Genomic DNA, 15,931 nt, shown 5'->3' with positions numbered 1-15,931 from the left:
TACTTTGAACAGAGTAGTTTTGTGGTGATTATAATCAGTACTGCATTATAAATTCTTTGGTATTGTGTGTGATATCCAACGGTATGATCAATAAATTACTTACGTGTGATTGGTTAGTTGTAAATATTTGGTATTATGTCGAAGATTAAACTTTGAGGGTAAAGATCTAGCAACAAATTAATAACATCCAACTTTTTTTTCGTAGAAGAGCAATATCATGAATCTCTTTACTTTAAGAACAAGTCCTTTTTCTAAAGTCCTAGTATATTTATTTAATCATTCAAATCAGTAAAACTATCATTTTATCAACTCAGAGTATCATTCTATCGGGCAAAACTATCATTTTATTTATGCAGTAAACCTAACATTTATAAGCCAAAAGTATCATTTTATTAACTCAGACTATCATTCTATCCAGCAAAAGTATCATTTTATCAACTCGGAGTATCATTCTATCCGGCAAAACTATCATTTTATCAACTCAGAGTATCATTCTATCGGCAAAAGTATCATTTTATCAACACAGAGTATCATTCTATGAAGCAAAACTATCATTTTATGCAGTAAACCTAACATTTATAAGCCAACAGTATCATCTTAACACTTCACTCTTGTTCACGAAACACATCACTCGAATTCTGATTTTACTTCACTCTTGTTCACAAAACACATCACTCTTGTTCAGAAAACACTTCACTCTTATTCTGATTTTACTTCACTCTTGTTCACAAAACACATCACACTTGTTCGGAAAACACTTCACTCTTATTCTGATTTTACTTCACTCTTGTTCACAAAACACATCACTCTTGTTCGGAAAACACTTCACTCTTGTTCACAAAACACATCACTCTTGTTCAGAAAACACTTCACTCTTTTTCACAAAACACATCACTCTTGTTCAGAAAACACTTCACTCTTGTTCACAAAACACATCACTCTTATTCTGATTTTACTTCACTCTTATTTGCAAAACAATTTTACAACAACGCTATATAAAAAGACATTACTCTAAATAAGATGTGATTTCAAGAAATTATAATGCACGAAAATAAAAAAAATTATCGAAGAAACAACAGTAATTATGAAGAAGCTTGAATCCCATCCCACAATATGCAGTAATAAAACATATAGTAGTTGGAAATCTTAAACGATTACCAAAACATGGAGTATTAGTGTTGTGTGAGTTGGGCTAGTGGGTGTGGTGTTGAATTGGTTGTTGAGTTGAGAAAGAGGCAGGCCACTGTACAGTCATCAACCTCTGAAGTTGGATACTTATTCATCCATGCAATTCAACTATCATTTCAGGGGATAAAATGATAGTTTCAGGGGATAAAATGATAGTTTCAGAAGGTAACATGATAGTTGCACTTGATAAAATGATGGTTTAAGGGGATAAAATGATAGTTTCAGGGGATAAAATGATAGTTTCACGAGATAAAATGATAGTTTCATGTCACGACCGCACTTCCTAAGGATAGAAAACACGGTGGGTCGTGACTAGTGGGGGAATTAAGAAGCGGGAAAGAAGGGGGAAAACAATCAAAGGGGTACGACATGTAGATCAAAAGATGAAACTTCATAAAAAATAGTCCAACGGATTAAAGAAAACATCAGAGTTCTTAAGACTTAGAGTAGCGGAAGCAATTGAGAGTTAGCTACTACTATGTATGAAGACACAATAGCAACCAGAACGTTTATTGAATATGGTCTCGGTCCAATGCTCAACATCCTCCGTCTCCCGTCCACGCTCAACCTGCACATAGGGAAAACAAATGCAGGGGCTGAGTACTTGATGCACTCAGTGAACTCATGCCTGAAATACATTTTATCGATAAAGTTATGTCAGCCATCATTGAGTGAAACTCGGGTTTTACTTTAAAAGGGCCGAGAAACACTAAAATCATTCCTTAAATAAAATAGTATTCGCGCGGACAATGTCATCGTCATCCTCCATCATATACCATATCTGAACCATCATGTGAAACGAGAATGTGGCCACAAACTCGATCACTGGACCGGCCGACCCATGGGACGGCTCACGATCTCCATCAGTGCACTAGCCTAAGTAGGGCTTAGACCCTAGTTAGACCCTAACCATCAAAGTCTAGTAGAACATTATTCTAGTAGACAATCAGATAGGCAATTCAAAACATAAAGTACGGCATGACATAATATTTAAACCACCCTTATATCACCATAAACATATCATTTGCAAATAAAGAGTTTAAGCAATAAAGCCCACCTCATTCGTTTAATTTTCTGAACTTGAAAACTCTCGCTTCGTCTTACTCGCTTGCGGAAGAAAACCCGAGATTGTTAACTCCAGCAGTTTTGCCAACATCAACTTCAAATACCAACATTTCAACTTCAAAGAGCGTAATATTATGAGAACTATCCAATATATTAATAAGTTGACCAGTACCATATACTCCATCTGCCACCACTGTATCTCTCCCTCAACTATCCCAAGAGAAAAGAAAAAGGATTAATAACATAGTGCACTCCCATCCACCACATGTATATCTCTCTGCCTCCATTTAATTCTCCTTTCAATCTCCAATTAATAAAAAGGATAAGCCACAGTTTCCCATCTCTCCCTCACGAAATTCTCATCTCACCGTTTCTATCACAGCTCTGTTGTTGCCGAGCTCCGACCTTCTCAACTCTGGCTTCCCACTCTCTCTTCTCATAAATTCCAAATTAGGAGACACCAAACTCTCTTTCTCAAATTCTCTCCTTCTACCTCACTGCAGCACCGCCCCTCCGTTGCCGTCGTCCCTCCATCGAGCCGATAGCCGCCGCCATGGCCAGCCTCAGTTCGCGGCCACCGCTGTCCCGGTCGCTCAGTCTGCCGAAACTGCATCGTCGTTAGTTTTCGCGGTCTTACCCACCGCCGTTCAGATCTGAATCGCATTGAGTCTCCGTCGATGCCTTTCTCGCGCCGCTGCTGTCACTGCCTCAGTGAAATTCTCCAGCATCATCGATGTTGTCCACCGCTGTTCGGCCCGTCGCGCCACTGCATCGAAGTCGCGGTCAGCCTCTGCTCCTCGCCCTCTCTGCCACTGCCGGAGACGCACAGGCAGCGACGTCGCCTCTACCCATCTTGTCGTCGCTGCTGAGCAGCCGCTGCTGTCGCTGCTCTCCCCGCCGGCTCGCCGTTGTTCGCCTTCTCCCTCTCTCGGCCCTCTCTCTTTGTTCTTGTTACAAAGTGTGTGTTGTGAGAAGTGAAGGGATTGATATATTTAAATTGTGTGACCTTTGGTTGTAGGATTGAATGAGGGAGATGGAAGGTGGAGAAGTTGAAAGATGGAGAGTCTCCTCGCTGTTCTGCCCGTCGCGCCACCGCATCGAAGTCACGGTCATCCTCTGCTCCTCGCCCTCTCTGCCACTGTTGGAGACGCACAGGCAGCGACGTCACCTCTGCCCGTCTTGTCGTCGCTGCTGAGCAGCCGCTGCTGTCGATGCTCTCCCCGCCGGCTCGTCGTTGTTCGCCTTCTCCCTCTCTCGGCCCTCTCTCTTTGTTCTTGTTACAAAGTGTGTGTTGTGAGAAGTGAAGGGATTGATATATTGCACTTGATAAAATGATGGTTTCAGAAGGTAAAATGATAATTGCACTTGATAAAATGATGGTTTCAGGGGATAAAATGATAGTTTTAGGGGATAAAAGTAAAAGTATCATTTTATCAACTCAGAGTATCATTTTATACGGCAAAACTATCATTTTATCAACTCAGAGTGTCATTCTATCTCTGCAAAACTATCATTTTAGCATCACTAAAATGAAGAACATGTATACAACTATGTATTGGATAGCTCATCAAATATACAAAAAATGATTTTTTATGTTTAACTACTAGGCAAGATTACAGATAAAAAAGACACTAAAACCTCTTTCAAAAGTTTTTTTACTGAACAAATAAAGAAGATCTCACGCATTAGAATAATATCATCATCAAATTAATTATAAAACTGAGTTGATGCTGAGTTTAGTTTCAGCTGATATTACAAAAGAAAGATATATATAGAGTTTTGAGGTGTACCAATCAAATTGTTCATGCACCCTCTTTCTCATTTTTTATGGTACAATTATTTTTGGCACGAAATTAAGACTCTCTAGCTTTGTCTAACGACGGTGGCGAGGAGAGTCAACATTTCTCGGTCGGCCTTCTTCTGGGAAGAGACGGTGCGATTCTGTTCCAGATCTGGCGTCGTCTGCTGCTTCAGAAGCTTCATCAACCAGAATTCTTCCCTCAACACCATCAAATCTGGGAACAAAACCGATGAGAAGATGAATATGGAAACAAAATCGCTGAGAAAGAATAGAGAGAATGAAAGAATGGAGCGAAAAACAGAAATTAAATGAGAGAAATGACATTTACCCCTTGCGCCTTTTTTTATGAAGTAAATCTAAGTTTGAATCTCATCCACAAGATTAGAAAATATGTGTGGTCCAGATTTGGTTATAGGGTTATCACACAAATTGGGGGTTATCATATGATCACAACTCTCTCTCTCTCTCTCTATATATATATATATATATATATATAGGGAGATGATCAAAATAAGTATGTGTTTAAATCCAGAAATACAGACCAAATCTCAGCCCTAGGATTAGATGATCTAATGGTCAATAATTAACCAAAAACACGGAAGGTCATAATTAAGCAATTTTAGGTCATATTATAATATTTGGATTTAATGTCATACTAAGATCGTTTTAGGTCATGCTTTGTTAGCATGACCTACAAATTACCTAATTATGACCTAAAAGTGCCCTAATTATGATATTGTTCTGCGTTTCTGTATTTAAATACAGTTTTGCATAGATCAAAACCCTATATATATATATATATATATATATATGAATAATGAGAGGGAAAAAAATTGGAGATGCGTAATAGAAATTGGATATAGATATGTTGGTCATCGTTAGAAAATAAAGTGCAAGAAAATTAGAAAATAAGGCTAAAAATCGGATATATGGAAATAAATAACAATCCGGTTAAAACAAAGACTCATATAAATATAATTCATGTCAAAATCTCAAATGCAATTTCACATAGAAATCGTAGGGTTCTAATATAATAATCTCTCTCAAATGCAATTTCACATAGAAATCGAAGGGTTATAATATAATAATCTCCGATTATTATATTTCACTATCTAGACTATCAAAAGGTTGGGTGTTTTCTAGATGCTAATTGCTAATTCACTAAAATAAAACCAATGGAAAGAATATTTTTGGTTTAGAAAATATGGAGGAAATTGTAGTTTCAGGATCCAATGACTACGACCTAGTAATGATTAATCTCACAAAACCTTTACCTATATGTATCTCTAAGATTGTTAGAAAAATCGCTACAAGAGAATAAGCCATATCTCGAGTGCACTTACCCAGTTGATTAAATTCTAATATCAAATTCTCATTTTAATGCTTCGAATCAAACTCATATAACTCCTCAGACCCAATCCCTCACTAAGGTAACCCCTCTCTCGAGTGTAGATAATTTAGGTGTTGCAGGTTGATGAGGCTCATTTCATGCATGTGTTCTGTGATAAAACTATGCAAATTCTGTAATCAACGTCTAATTTTGAGCTAGGTGTGTATGAAAGTTCGCCATATTGAAAGAATGAACTGATCAACTGGGCGGACGAATGGATCAACGAGAATGAGTCAAATTTGTTATGCAAACGGATCAAGTCGGACTACATGACATGCAGCAGGAGCACCCGATTAGAAGATTGAGCAACACACAAGAAAATCCCCACGGGCGAAGGGTAAAGAAGACTTTTCGAAGGACAGTTACCCTAGGGATCAAGACCTTACGCCTTCCTATAAATGGAAGTAGAGAAGGAGAAAGGAGGCAGCTTCCAATTGGTGACACTCAGTAGACTTCAGTTCTCTTCTAGGGCTGAAATGGGGGCTCCCAACACTCCAAACTCCTGATTTCCGTAGCATACTGATGTGTAATTTTCGAGATCTAATATTACGTGCAAGATCACACAAGCTTAATAAAATAACTCTAATATTACAACGATACTGCAAGAATACAGAGTCGAATGTATTACTTCGAGTGTTGATCCACAAGGAAGGTAAAGATTATTTAACTTCATCGCAAGGAAAACACATAATAAAAAGTATTTTAGTTTGAAGATTATGATTAAAGATCCACAAGGAAGGTAAAGATTATTTAACTTCATCGCAAGGAAAACACATAATAAAAAGTATTTTAGTTTGAAGATTATGATTAAAGATCATGCAACAACAATTACAAGAAACTAAACGAGCAAGACGAATGAAGAGAAGAAATTGTTACTCCAAACAATTGTAGACAATAAAAGGATTTATCTTATATATTCGATTCCATCTCATAACATGCGGGACACTTAAAAGCAAACTAAGGTGAAGGCACTAAACATGCTAAACCCAAATGGTTAAAGAATAGCTAAACACATATTCTTAAAGCCAAGTTTCACAATTCTAAAAATCCTACGGAAGCGCTAGATTCAAAGAACAGTTTCAAATATGCTCAACATCCATTATCAATTTGTCATCTGAACGAATCCAATTGATAATCCAATACTACTTTGGTTCATCTTAATTCAAGCTTAAGAGACATTAAATTAAGATTAAGGCATTATCACCAAAGATGCACCTTTAGTAATAAAAACATTCAACAAACTAGTAGCAAAGACGAACACGAGATAGAAACGAACATAGGATAAATCATGAAATTAATTTGTCTAACAACATGTTTGGAGCAACACAATATTCTTAGCCTAACATGATCAAACTAAGAACAAAGATAATGGAGATGAAAATCCTTGAAACCATGGAGCGAATTCGGAGAAGATGAATTGTTTGATGAAATCTCAAGCACCACTTCTCTTCTTAATTCAATCTTCCCAAGTCTTCCAGAATCTCCCAATCAATTTCTCAATTTGGTGACAAAAGTTCCTCTCCTTCTCTTCTCTCTTTTTCTCCTCTCCCCAAAAAACCGTCTCTGTTCGTCCCTTTTCTTCTTTCGAGCAGAACCCCTCAAGTAACTGCCAGTTTGCAGTTAACAATGATTCACCCGGGCGGGTGAATTTTTGAAACTGAAAAATCACCCGATCGGGTGATTGAAATTCCACCCATTCTGGACTCCTCATGTCTTACGAATTTCACTCGATCGGGTGTTTTGTAACTGAAAATTCACCCGGTCGAGTGTTAGTTCTGGAGTCCTCACGCCTAGGAGAATTCACCCGACCGGGTGTTTTGTTGGTGTAAAACGGCACTCGGGTGGGTGGATGCTGCTGCTGCGTGAAACGGCAGTTGTTAGGAGCATTGGGTGTTCATTTCCTGCGGGATTTTGGCTAGATTCTGCCCTCCACGTTGCTATTGTGCTGAATTTTGGAGATGCTTGCGAAATCCGGCAGATTGCCGGCTCCATTTGCTGGACCAGATTCACGAGCTTTTAGACAAAGGAGTTTCCCTGCAGCTTTTGGCTTCTCTTAATACGGAGGCATGCATTGTTAGATATGAGCTTCGATAGAGAAGAATCCCTTGACATTCCTATCACCAAAACCAACACAAAGACAACCACAATCCCAAAACATCCAATGTTTGATAAGTACAATTTTAGCACTAAATGTGTTTGAGGAAATGCTTCAAAAAAGATTCTCTGTTGTAAAACCATACAAAGTTGAGGGCGTAAAAATTGAATATTTGATTTGCATCACATACACACTTGGTTCTCGTTTAGTTTAGTTTCATAGTGGTTTGGTGTTGGTTTTTATCATTTTTAATAGTTTGGTTCTGCTATTCCGCTTTGAGAAGGGGCGATGAAACAATTTCTCTCTTTGGTTTTGTCGATTTTTAGTTTAAGCTTTATATTGCAGACTTTTGATGTTTTGATTTAGTAAATTTAGTGTTATGATTTCGATTCCCGTTGTAATGTCTTGTTTACCATGCATGAATGCTCTGCTTTACTTTTGATGTCCAATTTATGATGCATATCTTAGCTCAAGTATTTTGTTACGGTTTGATTTTGTTAGATCTGATCTTTCGATTTATGTTTTTGTCTAGTTGCGAAGAAAATTAGGAATAAGTTGTGTTAGAATGTGTAGATCTGATAGCTGATTTGTGATTTCTGCATGATTATGGTTCAGTTTCTTATTTACGTAGGTGCGGTTTAGTTCTTAGGAGTAGATTTAAATTTACATGTTATGATAGTTTCGTTGTTCATAATTGTTCAGATCTGATTTGGCTTTGTTTTTCATGTTGATTTCGTGAAGAAGATAAAGTTGTTAGAAAAGTTTTACTTTATCATACGTTTTGCAGTAGACTGACAGTCGTCCACTTTATTCTGTTTGTCCATTTCAGGAAAGTTCAGCATGAGTTGATTAAGTAGATTGTAGTTTAAGTTTTAGCGAATGGATCAGTTTAGTTAGTTTAGTCTCTCAAGTCAAGTAGTATAACTTAACCCATTGGAAAGCGTGGCTGCAACCATTCCAATTCGTGTCCGCAACAAATGTAAAACACATCGTCTCTGTGGGATCGATCCTTACTTCCCTATACTAGTTAATAGTATTGTGGCTTAAGGTTTTGAAACGCTCTCGAGTCCCTCCATTTCACCTCACTCAAACCGGATTAAGTCAAGTTGATCAGCCTAAATCTCTACTGGACCCCACTCACCGGCATTCGCAAGTAGAAGACACACATTTGGCCAGCTGGATCAGTTTGACAATCCAACTTTAGCAATCCACAACAATAAGAAGGAAGAGGCCAAAAAGAGCAAGCTTTCACATTTAACGATCAAAATTCTAAAGTTGGCTAGACAAAATAACAATAAAAGTACAAGACCATCAAAATAATCACGAGAGTTAAAAAAAAGTTCAATTCAATAAATAAAAACATTATCATTGTTCACCAAAAACTCCACAAAAGCATGTTCAAAGTGAATTCACAAAAATAATTCATTAAAAAGAAGTAATGAAAAGGTACTAAATATCCCAGAGATGAATTGAGTGATGGAAATTCTCCGTCTTGATGATTAAGGTCTTCACAATAGCTCTCTCCTTGCTCTTGGATGAAAATATGATGAATCAAGGGCTGAAAGTTGTATTGAAACACGTGCATGTTTCCTTTTAATACTTAAGGGCAAAATAAGTCGGTGGACGTCCCAGCGAGTCGCTGGCTGGGCTATGGATTGCGATGCTTTCCCACGAGTCGTTTAGTGTAAACTCAGCGAGTTGCTAGGACTCTTTTGTACTTCATTTCGTCCCGAACATCTTCTCATCCTGTTTTTCACCTATTTAAGCTCATTTTCTACACTTCTCATATAAAAATGTTCAAAATACAAAAATAATAGAGAACAAGATGTAATCACGTTGATTCTTGGTTAAATATGAACAATTACAATCAAATCTCGTCTTTAAACTCATGCAAAAACCAAACATATTAATGAACCACTGCATGTCTATATCTATATACATATCTAACTATCTTAAATTGTTAACTCTGCTAACTTGTTTACTGTGCATATTAAAAATGTCAACACGATGATATTAGTAAATCAACACAAATTTAATTGACAGACTTATGTCTTTCAGTTGACATTTAAATATAGAATAGGATGCAGAAGGAAATAATATACTACTTCCTATCTTGAAAAAATTGTCCCCTTTTGCCTAACACAAATTTTAAAAAATGTAATAAAAGATGAAATGTAGGTTTTACTATAAAAAAATACTAGTAAAAGTTAAATTTTGTGGGATGACAAATATAGAAATAAGTGAATCTTTTATGGAACGGAGAGTATTAAAAAATTCGAAGACGAATTTCGATTTGATAAAGTTGGGATAAAGACACGATTGGCTTAAAATTAAGAAGAATTTATTCCTCTTAAAAGTTGTGTTGCATATCACTATTGTCCATGTTTGCTCTTTCAACCGAATATTTAAAAGGAGACGGATGGATGTTAAATTACTTTAAAACAAGAAAAGAGAAACACGAAAAGAATAAGTTGAAGAAGAACAATAGAAGTTGACTGAAGAAATGAGAATGGAAACGCCAATTAGCATCACAATATCACATCGATTTGAACCTTTTTCAATAATATCACACTTTTCTTAAATTTAGTAATTCGTGATTTCGTAGGCATATATAATTTATTTATTACTTGTATAGTTATTTTACTAATAGTATTAAATAAGATTATTTTAGTAAAAAGGTTTTTATGATAATTTATACAAATAAAGTTGCCTATAAGGCGAAACATTTCCAAAAAATTAGTGGATTAATTTGATTAAACGAGAGGAGTACTAATTCATCTTTTCTTTCTTGTTCTTTCCTTTTCACACATTTTGTAGAATGGATCATATTTCTCTAGTAGATAGCAAAAAAATCGAACTAACTTTCTTCCCTTCATTTACACTCAAATTCATGCCAATATTATTGTTGGGATAACGTAATACTCATTATGTTACCTAAAAATATGCCAATATTATCGTGAGATAACGTATACTCATTATGTTCTCTATAAATATGAAATTATAAATAAGAGTATCAGTTTTATATGAAATGACAAAATATGAGAAAGAATAATTATGGATAGTAGAACTCACATCAATATTATTTTTTAGTAATGTGTGGTGAAAAGATTTTAAAAATTAGAAAATGGACTAGTTTTATAGGACGAACTATAATAACAAGAAAAATTATTTCTTGAGACGGAGAGAATACTACTTATTCCATAAATTATACTCATCTTTTTTTATCTCTATTTTGGTCCCTTGTTGATAATATAATTCATCATCTTTCCTCAATTCTCTCTTATGTTATCTTTTCTCTTCTATTTATTTACATTCATTTAGCTATTTGTTTTTATATCTTATATTTGATCAATTTTGTATTAAAATTTGTGAATTGATAATGGATTAAAAAAGAGAGATTAGAAAAAGTGGGAACAACTAAACATGATAATTTTCTCATCATTTCGTATTCTCATCTTATAATCATAAATTTGAAAACACACCCCATAAGTTATTTAATTAAGCAGTAATAATTTGGAATATAAAAATTTATCTATTTATCCTAAAAGAATAAAACAAAAATGTAGAAAAATGATTGATATTAAAATATCCAAAAAATGAAAAGTAAGAAGATGAGCCCTCCCATTCCAACTCCCATAACCAAGATTCTTTCAACTTTTTTAACCCTCATCTCATCTCCATTCTCATTTCTCCACCACCTATAAATAGGCAACTCCTCCACATACAAACTAAAATACAGCAAACAAGACTTCATTCATACATATTTCTTCACTACTCAGTTTCCTCATCAAACATGTCTGACAAGTGCGGAAGCTGCGACTGCTCTGACAAATCCCAGTGCACGTAAATATTTTCTCTCTTTCCATCTTTAACAAATTTTCATCAATAGACTAGTTTGATTTATCTAATTTTTCCGCGACACGGTTGCAGGAAGCAGGGGTACGCAGCTGATATCATTGAGACCGAGAAGAGGTATGGTTGATGATCAAAAGACAAGACATTCCACATTGAATCTACCATGTGTGATATTGAGTCGGAATAACTAGGATGACGGATGCAGAATTATTTATTGATAGGAGCTAAGATTTCTAAATTTTATTTTAAAGTATATTTTTAAATAATTTGGATTATTTATAGGAACTTTTACATAATAATTTACACTAAACTTGCATAAATTTTTAAAAAAACTAATAGAAAAAGTTAAAAAAAATCACTTGGGTCCGCCCATGACTAGGATTGTCTTTTGTTGTGGTTGCAGCTACGGCATGGCAATGGATGGCGCTGAGCACGACAGGTGCAAGTGCGGCAGCAGCTGCAGCTGCACCGACTGCAAATGCGGCCAGTGAGAGCTAGCATGACCTAATATTGGGATGGGAACCCTAGATTTTCTTATCTTATAATGTAATCCTCTATCTATAGCAGTAAATAAGTGTGTCTGTGTTCCTTTGTATCCTTAATCAATTAAATTAAACTATTCTATCTATCTCTCTTTCTCACAACACCAATGGATATTATTATTTTTCTATGCTTCAATCAGCTGTTATAAATAAACTTTATGTTATCTTGGAGTAGGACTAGTAGTACTAGCTTTTTTTTGAGTTATGTGCATTTGAAATTTGGTGTAAAATTATCTTTTAGATTTTAGCAATCATCTTCTTGATTTTGTTGTTTTTTAGTTAGGAAATCAGTTTGCTCTTTTCATATTTATTGAATATGGTTTAATTACTATGTTATTCCTAATTGTGCTAGAATATTTGAAGAGTTTGGATAAAAATAAAAAGATTAGGGAAGAACAAGAATAAGGAAGGACAAAATTGGAAACAAATATGAGTACATGTCATTAACGTGTTTAGTCAACCCAAAGTGATCCGTGTTTAGGTCGTTGTCGTATTGTTATCGTGTCGGAACAATCAAAGTGGTTTGTGTCATTATCGTGTTCAGGTCATGCTTGGCTTGAAGGTTTTAAATAAAATTAACTCCTATACGAAGGAGGAAATTACAAATAAACTCCTATATTATAGAAAGGGGGAAATTACAACTGATGTCAAGAGGGTTTGAACTCGACACCTCATACAATAATGTCTAAGCTTATTCCTGCTAGGACAAAGGCTCTGGACTGCTTGGCTTGAAGGTAGCATGTCGAATTTGTGTTCGGGTTTAGGATTTCCTTAATAGATAGGGTTCAGATTCGACCTTATTGATAAGGCTCATTTCATGCCTCGGTTTAAGGGTGAAATACATGCTACTTGATCGGTTTATCGCGCAAAACAAGTGTGAAATGTGCAGAAATACCACTTAACCAAGGCAGCAAGGCCGAACAGATCAAGCAAGTACAAAAGGCGATAAAAGGCCAAGAATCGGGGAAGTTGATCAAGGGGGAGCGATCAAGCAGTTAGGTGGGGACCGCTGGCTTCTAGAAGAAGAACACGTGAGGAAATGAGCTGGATATAGCGTACCATTCTGTTATCAAGGACGACGTTCAAGAAGGGGACACATGCTGGAATATGACACGCAAGGACGGAGCTGAGTCACGAATCTGTTACCAAAAAGCGTCGCCATTCTAGAAGAACAGCACGTAGCAATCAATGAGTCGCTCACTCTCAGAATGAGTGAATATTCCCTGTCAAGATTGTTATCCAGCTGGCGGCCGAATCGAGCTTATAAATAGAGGGTGTGCCACCACAAGAAGGCATCCGAGACTTTACTTTCCGTCTAGTTTAGCTTAGCTTAGTTATTTAGCGTAGTTCAGCTCTCTAGCTTAGTTTAGTTCAGTTCTCTAGCTTAGTTTAGTTCAGTTCTCTAGCTTAGTTAGATACCTTAGTTTAAAGGGCGACCGAAAGGGAGCGCTGCAGAATACTCATTTCTGTTAGCGTTATCTTAAGTTTCTCGCTGAGATTTTTCTCAGTTTTTACCGCTTTCTTAGATTCCAAAGTGTTAGCTTAGTTTAAATTTCACGTTGTACTCAACTTTTAGTTTAATCAAAGTTATTTTCACTTTTAATCCGCGTATTTACTTTTCTGTTATTACATGCAATTCACTTGATCCAGTAGTTAAATTTCCATTGATCAAGCTAGTTAGTTTAATTCTGTCTAGATTAAAACCAGTAGTTAAAAACTCTCAAGTTAAAGCGTGGCAGCAGCCAACCCCCCTGTTCACTACTCACACACTCGACACACCAACTTCTCTGTGGGATCGACCTCGAACTTGCCGCTTTACTGTTAAAGTTGTGCAAAATTGGGAGTTATAAATTACTTTGGTAAGGCGGAAAGGGCGAGAGCTAGATTGCATTGATTAAGTGGCAACGACATTTGCTAACTGATCCAATCGGTTCGGTTATCATTCCATATAACTTGATCCGCATTCTATTCGTGTTTTCGACCTCTTTCCAAGTCCTTCCAAAATGGCACCGTTGCCGGGGAAGCATGGTGTTACTTTATGTTTGTGCGTAGTGCGTACGTGTATATAATTTTGTTTCTCATTTTTTTTGTTTTTCCTGCTGTTGATGAGAAGGTACCACCAAGGCTATTACTGTAATCATCCCTTGATATACAGAAGAACTAACACTCAGTGGAGAGTCCAGGAAGCCGGCGTTGTCATCACTCATCGCAGAGCCGCATTAGAAGCAGCAGCAGCCACCGAGCAGAAAACACAACCACCACCACCAGAACGAACGAAAGCAGAGATGGCCGTTGTCGCCGACGACTCGGGAATCGGCTCTCTACACGCTCATGATGAGAGAGAGCCCACACATGCCATCGCCCCTACTCCTGGAATGCGGACCATCGCAATCAAATCAGGAGTACTGGCCGTTTTGTCCTATTTCTATGGCCTTTCGAAGGAATGTCCGTACGCTTTCCTGGAAGAATTCTGCAAATACTGTGATATTCAGCCCGTGCCAGCTGGATCCACGTCCGAAGATTACAGGCTTAAGGCTATTCCCTTCGTTTTGAAGGGCGATGCGGGTGTCTGGCAGTCAAGGCTGCCGGAAGGATCCATCAGGACGTGGGCTGAGTTCCGTATGATATTCCTCGATCATTTCTTTCCAACATCAAAAACAAGTGCCCTAAAAAGGGAAATTACAGAAGCCAGACAGGAGTATGATGAGCCCCTCGGCCAGTACTGGGATAGGTTCCAAGGGCTGCTTCAAGCATGCCCTAACCACAAGCTTGGAGAGAAGGAGATCTGCTCGATCTTCTATGGCGGACTCACGGTGGACAGCAAGAATGACCTCAACCTCGCAGCACAAGGGGATTTCTCAAAAACCCTTTTTAGCCAAGCTAAGAATATTTTGGAGAGGCTGATTGAGGCTAAGCGGTCGTACGAAACATCTCGAGGGCAGTACAAAAGAGGAGCAGTGCACACAGCTGAGGCGCGCAACGATGAAAAGCTGGAGGCTCGATTTGAGCAAATGGAGAAGAAACTGCTGGAAACAGTAGAAAAAACGAGACCGCCGCCACCGCCTGCACCGAAGGAGACACAGTATGTGCCGCAGCCGCCACCGCCAGAAGAGCATCATTACTATTACTGCGAGTTTCCCCCTGAGGTAGAGCAAGTAAACGCCGTAGGCCACTGGAACACAAATGGCAACTGGATCCAGGGGAAGCAGAGAGATGCTCCGTGGAGGGACCACCCCAACTTCAGATGGACTGATCAGAATCAAAGCCAACCACAACAGGTACAGCCCTCTGACAGGCAGTACAACTGGCCAGCTCGAATCTTGGATAGACCAAACACTAGAGGGAATATAATGCAAGGAGGTCAGGCAGGTTGGTCAAGTGGACCTCAAGGGAACTGGTCAAATGGAGGACAGCCTAACTAGTCAAGTGGAGGACAGCCTAACTGGTCAAGCCGGCAACAAGAAGGAGAATGGGGGTACCAACACCAAGCCCCTCAGTATAGCAACCAGGGTAGGCAACCAAGTAATCAAATGGTGAGTTATGTCCCGCAGTACTACAGGGGAAACTAGCAATTCTAAGGGAACCAACAGTACTTCCAAGGAAACCAACAAAATCATCTGTCCCAGAATCAACCAGAGCAGTATGGGTCTTCCGGTTTTTACCAGCAAGGCCATGGAGGAGGCCGATTTAATCTGAGAAATAACAGGCAGCAAAATGAAGGTCCAGGGGATATGATTCCACACCAGTCCCATGATGTTGTGCGAGAAATGCAGGAAGCCCAGAGAGAACAGAGAGCTGCATTAGAAATGCTTACGAAGCAGTTATCTCAGGTCGCCATGTCACTGGGCGAGCTAAGAGGTAATGAAGGAAAGATTCCGGCTACAGTGCAACCTCCAACAGGGCGAGAGAATGTCAACACAGTCTCTCTGAAATCAGAAGGAGTTTATCAGAGCTCAACTTCAAGTTTTCCAGCATCCAAGACAAGTCTTAATAAA

The 15,931-nt window shown here is 37.9% G+C and overlaps 1 long non-coding RNA gene across 1 annotated transcript; it reads left to right on the top strand.

The window, feature by feature from the left end:
- The first annotated feature begins 3,021 nt into the window (after window positions 1-3,021).
- Window positions 3,022-3,853, top strand: LOC121769451. The gene is made up of 2 exons (XR_006043561.1): window positions 3,022-3,163; window positions 3,272-3,853. It is a non-coding gene; the product is annotated as an uncharacterized LOC121769451 (long non-coding RNA).
- The last annotated feature ends 12,078 nt before the right edge of the window (window positions 3,854-15,931 follow it).

Source organism: Salvia splendens, chromosome 15 (genome assembly GCF_004379255.2).
Source record: "Salvia splendens isolate huo1 chromosome 15, SspV2, whole genome shotgun sequence".
Taxonomy (NCBI): Eukaryota; Viridiplantae; Streptophyta; class Magnoliopsida; order Lamiales; family Lamiaceae; genus Salvia; species Salvia splendens.
Note: the sequence above shows the minus strand (reverse complement) of the source record. Positions and strands in the feature narration are given on the sequence as shown.